Here is an 8,510-nt window from a genome sequence, read left to right as displayed (position 1 = left end):
CATACATATTTACAATTTTTATGTCTTCTTGTTGAACTGCACCCTTTACCTTTATATGTTGACCCTCTTTGCCTTTAATTACTTTTGTTGATTTAAAAACTAACCTATGTGAGATCAAAACTGTCACACCAGCCTACCTTTGGCTTCCATTTCCTTGAAATATTGATTTCCACCCCTTTACCTTGAGTCTAAATGCATCCTTGCAGCTTAGATGCATTTCCTGGAGACAGCAGATGCTTGGCTTGCTTTTTTTATCCATTCGGCCAGCCTATGTCTCTTAAGAGGAGAGTTCAAGCCATTCACATTTATTGAGAGAACTGATAAGTGGGGTGAATTACAATTCATTCTGTTGTGTTGCATTTTGTTGCTTTGTTTTCTCTCTGGAGCCATTGTGGAGTCTAGCCTTTGATCTTTAACTTTTGAGTGGTTTTACATTCGAGAGTGTTTATTGTGCTGATCGTTGTGTAATTCTGTTTAGAGTACTTCTTGGAGAGCTAGTCTTGTCTTGGTGAATTCCCTCAGTCTTTGCTTATCTGAGAATGTCTTTATTTCTCCTTCATATGCAAAACTTAGTTTTGCAGGGTACAAGATTCTAGGCTGGGCATTATTCTGTTTCAGAAGAGTGAGAAGGGGGCCCCAGTCTCTTCTTGCTTGCAGGATTTCAGTTGAGAAGTCTGGCGTTATTCTGATGGGCTTTCCGTTGTATGTTACTTGTTTCTTTCACCTTACAGCTCTTAGAAGGGCCTCTTTAGTGGATATTTTGGTCAATCTGATGACTGTGTGACGTGGTATCTTCCTATTTGCATTGAATCTCCCTGGGGTCCGTTGAGCTTCTTGCACCTGTATATCTAGATTTTTAGCAAGGTCTGGAAAATTCTCCTCTATTAATTCTTCAAACAGCTTATTCAGCCCTTGAGTGTTTTTTTTTTTTTTTTTTCACCTTCTGGAACCCCTATCTCCCTCAGGTTCGGTTTTTTCACACAATCCCACGTTTCTTGTGGGATTATTTCTTTTCTCTTAATTTTCTGCTCGATTTCTGTGACTGACTTATTTAATTGGAAGGAGTTGTCTTCAATCTCTGAGATTCTTTCTTCTGTTTGATCTACCCTGTTCTTGAGGCTTTCCACGTGTTTTGTAGTTCCCTGTATAAGTCCTTTATTTCCAGGAGATCGGTTTGATTTTTCTTTAATATTTCAATTTCTTTAGTGAATTTTTCTTCCCAGTCCCAATTTTTTTTTTTTTTTTTCATTTCTTTGTGTTGGTTATCCATTTTTTCTTGGATATCATTCAGTTTTCTTACAGTCCATGTTTGAAATTCTTCTTCTGTCATTTTAGTGTTCTGAGTTTGGTTAATGTCCATAGCTGGGGAGTTGTTGTTCCTCTTTGGGGGTGTGCTTTCCATTTGAGTCTTCATACCTCCAGAGTTCTTTCGCTGGTTCCTTCCCATCTGTATCAGTTGTTCCTTCTTGCCTTTAGATTTTCGTTTGGATAATGACACGGCCTGTTTAGTCTCTGAGCCAGTAGTTCGTGTTTGTGGGTGAGATTCAACCACACCCTTTATGATGAGTCAGTAGATGCAGTAAAAAGGTGTGCAGGATGACCTCCCTGTCAGTAGGTGGCACTTGCAGGGAGGAGTGAGCTGCAGTGCTGTTTTTGGGTCCTGTAGCTAGCTCTTGTTCCTCTAGAGAGGCCTTTTGTGCCTCGCGTGGTGGCGGGGCCCTGGGAGTTCCAGGTGTGTTCTTATTCTCCACCTTGGTGAGGGCAGGACCGGGAATGAGTCTGGGTGGGGCTGGGTTGGGTAAGACTGGCCTCAGGCTCCACAACTGCTGTTAGCAGGGGTCAAAGGTCTGTTCTTTGTTTCTGTGCAAAGCTGCCCTGAGGGGCTGATGGCTCTACTCAGCTGAAAGTCTGGGCTTGGGGGTGGGGCTGTTGAGATCTGCACTCTGGAGCAGGTGTTGCTCCCCTCCACCCTCCCCTCTCTGTGGCCTCTCCCAGGCCTCTGCCAGGAAGCTGGACCTCAGGCCGCTGGATCTCCCCTGGCTGTGATGTGGGCCAGGAGGTTCCCTATCCAGGATCGCAGCCTGATCTGGGTGCACAGTCCTCTTTGGGGAGGAGGGTTGCCACTCTGGCACGCCGATCCGCCCCTGAAGACGCACACTCCTCAGTAGGCTCTTTCACAGATCTCCCTTCTGTCCCCCAGGGGACAGGGTGTATGGGGTCTGGTCTGCAGGCCTGTCCCCTGGGCCCTGGAGATCAATCCCTGACCCTGCCAGGGGGAGGGTTGCTGGTTTCGAATCACCTACAGGGTGCCCAAGCTGGATCGATTTCACTCCACCTCGGGATTTGCCCCACTCTCCTTGAGTCCCCAAGCAAGCAGCACCTGGGAGGGCTGGTGGGTAGGGAACTCGCAGTCTGAGTACCCCTCAGTCTGCTGTAGGGCCCCAAAAGGAAAGGTCCTGTTCCTTGGAGATGCCTCCGTGTGATGGTTAAATTGTCTCTCTGTGCACCCACGGGTAGGGAAAGGTAAAGAGAGAATGGAGCAATGTGGCGTCTGTCAATAGGCTCGGGTCTGCGCCCGGCGAGGTGCCTCGAGGGAGCTGGGAGCCCGGCGAAGTGTCTGCAAGAGGCCACTGCTCACTGGCATCAGCCGTCTCTGGGCTGGTGTCGGCAGGTCTCTGCAACGGCTCAGGAGCCTACCAGCAGTCCGAGATGCAAGGGAGAGGAAAGTTATCTGCTCCACCTACCCTTGTTGCTGGTCTCCAAGCATCTCAAGACCTTTCTCCTTCTAGTTCTCCTCCCCAACATCTTCCTGTGGAGTCTCCTGTAGTTTCAGGCACCCTTTCTTCTGACCCTCACCCGATCTATGTTTCTCTGCTAGTTTATTTTTTCTCTTTCTTCTAAAATTTGTCTTCTTTGCAGAGACACTCTGACTGGCAGCTTTTCTTGTCCGCCATCTGGGCTCCTCCCCCCTGATATTTAAGAACCTTACACTGCTCCTATTTATCAATTCATAGATAGGAATATAATTTTTAAAATTTGTTTCATGCTTGGATTCCCTAAAATAGACTAAAATAAATGAAAATCCTAGAGCAGAAGCCTTACCTATTATTGTTGACTACTAGTGTCTAGACTAGTATAAGGCAGATGCCTTGAATTTAGTAAATGATAAATGAATGAAAGCACAGTATAATTGCTTTTGGTAATGCCAAAGGAAGTATGGACCATTTCATTCCTAAGAGTTTGTTCCATAATTGGTACCTTCATGGAAACTTTGACACTAATATAAAAATGTACACATTATCTTGGTGTTCATTCAATGATATAAAATTCTACATTAATATACAAAATGAAAGGTATTCTCTTAAATAATCAACCTGACCACCAAAAATTTTCTAAATTTTTGTAGAGACCATGAATTATTTCTGTCACTAAACTATAAGATTAGAAAAAGAGTACACACTTTGCAATGTAAAATTAAGATCTCAACTATTTATAGTCATTGACACTTTCCAAAGAAAAAACCAAAACCAGTTTCAAAAGCCTGCGTACATTCTAATTTGTGAAATTTCCTTCTGCTCAACTAAATTTTTCCTGAACCTTCAAATCTTCAAATGGAATTTCTCTCTGTGCTCAGCTGTGGAGAAATTTGCAGTATGGCATTATACAGCTGTCAAATTCTACCCACAGGAGCTGATTTGGCAGTTTGCACAAGCAAAACTTTTCCTGACTCTTGGGACAGTTACCATTTTTAGCATTTGTTTGGAATAAAGGATAAGAATTGCTTAATTTGGAAAAAACTTCTTAGAAATTATTTTACAGACAAAAAAAGAGAATATATACAAAGAATCAACTGAGCTTTTAAAAATGCATTTAAAAAATCAAAACCTTGAACATAAGTTCTTGTCTTAATTGCAAAATTTCATAAAGATGTTAAAGATATGCTCATATTATATCTTATTTCTAGGTAAAAATCAATAATTACTTTCTTATAGCATGTTCCACAATCTAAGATGCAGAGAAGGCATAGGCAAGAATCAAACAAAAAAGCAACAACAACAACAAAGAGAGTCAGCAAACTCATGAATTTAAAGTAAGTCACAAAAAAAAAAAAAAACAGAACCACTTTTAAAATACATTAAGGAGAAAGAAGTAAAAAAATAAAAGACAAAACACCTATGGCGAGATTTTAAAAGAGAAAATATTCTCTACTAAAACTTAAAAGCAATCTTCACATTCAAAACAGTGTAAATCAGGTTTAGGAGGCCAAATGTTGACACCTGGAACAAGAAGTTTTCAAGATAAATATAACTGAAGTAAGTCTCAATTCTGAAATGCTATAGAGTCAAGTTTTATCACACAACAGGAGGGTGACAACGTGCTAAGGTCAAAATGGTCCGAGAGGAATTCATTGATGGAAGGTCTGGAAAGTCAGGATCCTTCTCCCATTTCCTCTGTCTTGGAAAAGTAGTGGATTTGGCCCCAAACTGAAATTGGACACATCATATCTAAAGTTACTGAATAATATGCTGTGAAGATTGCCCGGAATGAGGATAAACTTGCCAGAGTGGTGTGCTCCTCTCTTTCATCCTATAGGGAATGATGGAGGGGCAGATGGCTTGCATGCTCTCAGCCAGCACCCCATTCAGTGAGACCTCTGATCAGGACATTATATTCACATCCCTGGAGACAACAGGCAGTCTCTTCTTCCAATGAAGTACACATAAATTACCTGTAACATCTCCTCATAATTTGAACATGAATCCAAGAGCCGCCAAGAACTTGAAGAGAGTCAGAAAAAGTCAAGATTAAAATCAAAAGTGCATTGGAACCTATGTTCTCTTCTTTGACAATTACTTTTACTGTGGAGAAACTGGCCTCACACATTTCTAAGTCCAACCCTTCCAACCATAACGTTGATCTCAACTCCCTGATGTTCTGAGAGACTGTTCTTGGAAGTATCTTCTTTCTCTAATAAATCGCTACTTGTTTTCCCTCATTTACATTAGTCTTTTACACAAACAGCTGTAACACACTTCGTGGCAAACAAGAGAAAAACCTCGCTTGAGCTTTTATCCCTCTAACTTCCATGAAAATGCTAAGCTTGAATTTAAAACCAAACTTATGGAGAAGAATACTTGCTTCCTGTTCTCTGGGACATCTATTCCAATCAGGCTTTAGTTCCACCACTTGTCAAAGGTTACCAATTAACTCCCCAAATCAATTTGAACTTGGAGACTAGGAACACTCTAGTCATATAGCAGACTCTCAGCATGTGCCCCCTGATAGCAGTGACAAGTGATGACCTACATTATGCCCTATCCTATCCGGTACTGTCTAGGCAGCATTCTGGTGGTGATGGTGGTGGGGGAGAAGCTGCAGCCCTTGCTTCTTCCCAGAGAGATCCAATCCCTTTGTCAATCACTGCAGCTAGAGTACAAAAGGAGAGAGATCACTTCTGGGATAAAGAGCTCTTCTTTGACACCCATATGTTAGTGGGTTTACTACTCAACAAGTAGAAATGTATCAACATTAGGGTAGATAATATATGATAACAAGTAAATCATCTACAAAAATGCCATCACCAAAATGTAGCAGAACACTCTTCAAAAAAAAATGCCTGAGATTGCTACTCTGAAAAAGGACATGATTATTTTGGAGAAGAGTAAGTTTCAAACTGCAAAGAAGAAAACGAGAAAAAAGTAATACTTGAATAGCATCAGTTAAGAAAATAAATAATGGATGAAGTGATCAAAGTCTAAATAGATAAAACATTAGACTTCAGTCTAGGAAAGGGTTGAATTTAAAAAATACTGTATTCATTGAATGGAAGGAAGCTGCATAAAATGAGGACAAAAGTGCTAACATTGCCTGCCCAGAAAGATGGGGATCTTACCGAGATGAAGCAGAAGAGCGGCATCGAGGCTGCTGCCTTAAAACCACAAGGGTATCATGCAAGGTTGATAATAGTAAACATTTATCAGGCTCAGTATTTACATGCCTAACAATAAGTCTGGGATTTTTATTAGCTTTGGATGTAACAAAGTTTCTATTTCAAGAGATTTCTCTTTTCTTTTTACCAAAACATAGCATATTATCTTTTTTCCTCATTTCAAAGTTTAATCCTGCTTTTGATTTTATTCACGTTATTAAAATATTTACTTTTATGCACTTTGGTATATATAACCAATGTAAAGATATCATGAACATCATAAGAGTCCCTTTATCTTTTCTGTTTGGTTGACTTTATAATGCTGAATGTTGCTAGGCAATGTCCATTCATCTGGATGATGATCTTTCCCTAACCTGTGACACACCATAACAGTAAATACTTGCTTAGTAGCCTGCAATGTAGAATAGTTTGCATGTATAGCATTTAGGTGCTCCATTTAAAAGGCACAATGTCTTTATCACATGAATCATTCAAATTAAACAAGAACACCAAATCCTTTTACTCGTGCTCTAATATCAGCTATTTCCTGTACCACATTTTTGGTTGGAGAGTATTTTGTAGTTGGTTGATGTGCAAAAGATACAATGGGACTTGTACATTCAAAGCGCCCCCATCATTCTAGTAGATTATTCTTAAGATTTCTTTTTATGTGCCTTCCAGCAAAAAGTAAAAAAGAAAAATCATGTTACCTGAGGAATTCTATAGTATGATGAAGGATTTCTTTCTCCTCTTTTACAAGATTTCTTTCTCTATCCCTTCCATTTTAGAGCTATACTAACTGTCCATTCGTGGCACTACCAACCAGAAAACTTACTAATCTTGCCAGATAGTTGGACACAACGTCAAATATTAGGCAATAACATGAAAGAGGAAGAAGACAAAATGTCATTGAAATTTCCAAATAATCACTTTGGTTCTAGCAAATGGGTATATCATCCATAGCTTGATACTCAAATTTTACCTTATTAGGCATAAATCAAAATCATTGTCAAATGTCTAAAACAGAATATCAAATGAGCAAAATATTTCTACTCCATTTTTCCCGTTAATCATCCTACTGGACTCTTCTGTTCACCTACATTTTGCTTTCCACTCACGACTAACCACCATTTATCTTTTTAAAAGCTACCTGAGCACCTCTTACACACCTACTTCTCAGTTAATAAGCACCCACATTTGTGTGTGTGGCAGTATTAATTTTGATTTTCATAATAGTTTTATTATCTCAGATTGGTTTCTAGCTTAATATTTAGCAAAATTGAAATCTGAATGTATTCATTTTCTCCCTCTGTATACTAAGTGCCTTGGTTGGGAAGTCACAAGTTTGTAAAGACTTGAGTCAAGCCATAAATGTCACTGGAATTTGTATCTGAACACTTTAAAACCAAAGCCCTGATGATCATCTGGACGTATAGTTGCTGATACATAATGGTTGGGTGGAACACAGTGGAATCAATTTTATTCCACATGGTGATCCAAGTCACGAAAAACATTTGTACCCCCTTAATATTTTGAAATATTAATTTTAAAAAAACGGGTTAGCAAACAGAAGATGTGATAAAACAGAACACTTGATTTGTCTGCAGTTTACGCAAGCATATTCACAGTGTAAAAATTCATTGAGGCATATGTTTATTATCTATACAATTTTGTACATAAATTATATATCATTAAAATATTTTTTATGAAAAAATTATTCCATGTGATCAGTTGGGAACTTCTTAATACTCCATTGTCTGGTTTGAATGGTAAATAGACAAGTTCTGCATTCATGACTTGAGAATGACATAGTGGACAATGGTTGACACCCCTCGGTGATGAGGGTTTGGGTTTATTTCACCAGAAAAGCCACCAGACCAGCAGAGGTGCTCTCCGAGAATGAGGGGAACCTAAAATAATTAGTAAAGATAGAGGAAGGAAAAAATCAAGTATTAATTGAGTCCTCAAGATGAACTGCAATTACAGATGCTGTGATTTGTCTCACTAAATCCCTACATATAAATTTCCCCCAGGAAGAAAAGTCCATCAGAATCCCGTAGTTGCTGCTTCCAGAACATTTTATAAAGAAATATGTCTAAATATTGCAAAGGTGGACTATTATTGATATTGTGATGGACTCTTTAGACACCCCTTAGTAATTATCCAGATTTATTCTCCCAGATACTATAATACCTCGGTTTGCCTGTCCTGTGCTCTTAGACCTTTTCTGACATTTTCCTCAGCTGAAGAGAGATATCTGATTCTTAGGCATGCTCTTCCCTAGGGAGATTCTTGTAGCCAGTAAGTTCTTGATGTGGACAGTCCGCACAGAAAATTATCCTGTTAGGACTAAATATAATTTTTTTCTAGGTTTAAGTTAGTGCATTAGCAACCTACAAGGATGAAATAAAGTCTTAAAATTTGAACTTGAGAAATACAACCTATTTCTCCTTTCAAAGAATTCAAGATCTGGAATCTTTAGCCTTCTTAGAAAATTTAATATAACATTTAATGTAATGATATATAACATTTTAAAAAAATAAGTAAGGATGAAGTGATCAAAGTCTAAATAGATAAAACA

This window comes from Propithecus coquereli, unplaced genomic scaffold (genome assembly GCF_000956105.1).
Source record: "Propithecus coquereli isolate 6110/MARCELLA unplaced genomic scaffold, Pcoq_1.0 Scaffold488, whole genome shotgun sequence".
NCBI lineage: Eukaryota > Metazoa > Chordata > Mammalia > Primates > Indriidae > Propithecus > Propithecus coquereli.
This window is presented reverse-complemented; position numbering follows the sequence as displayed.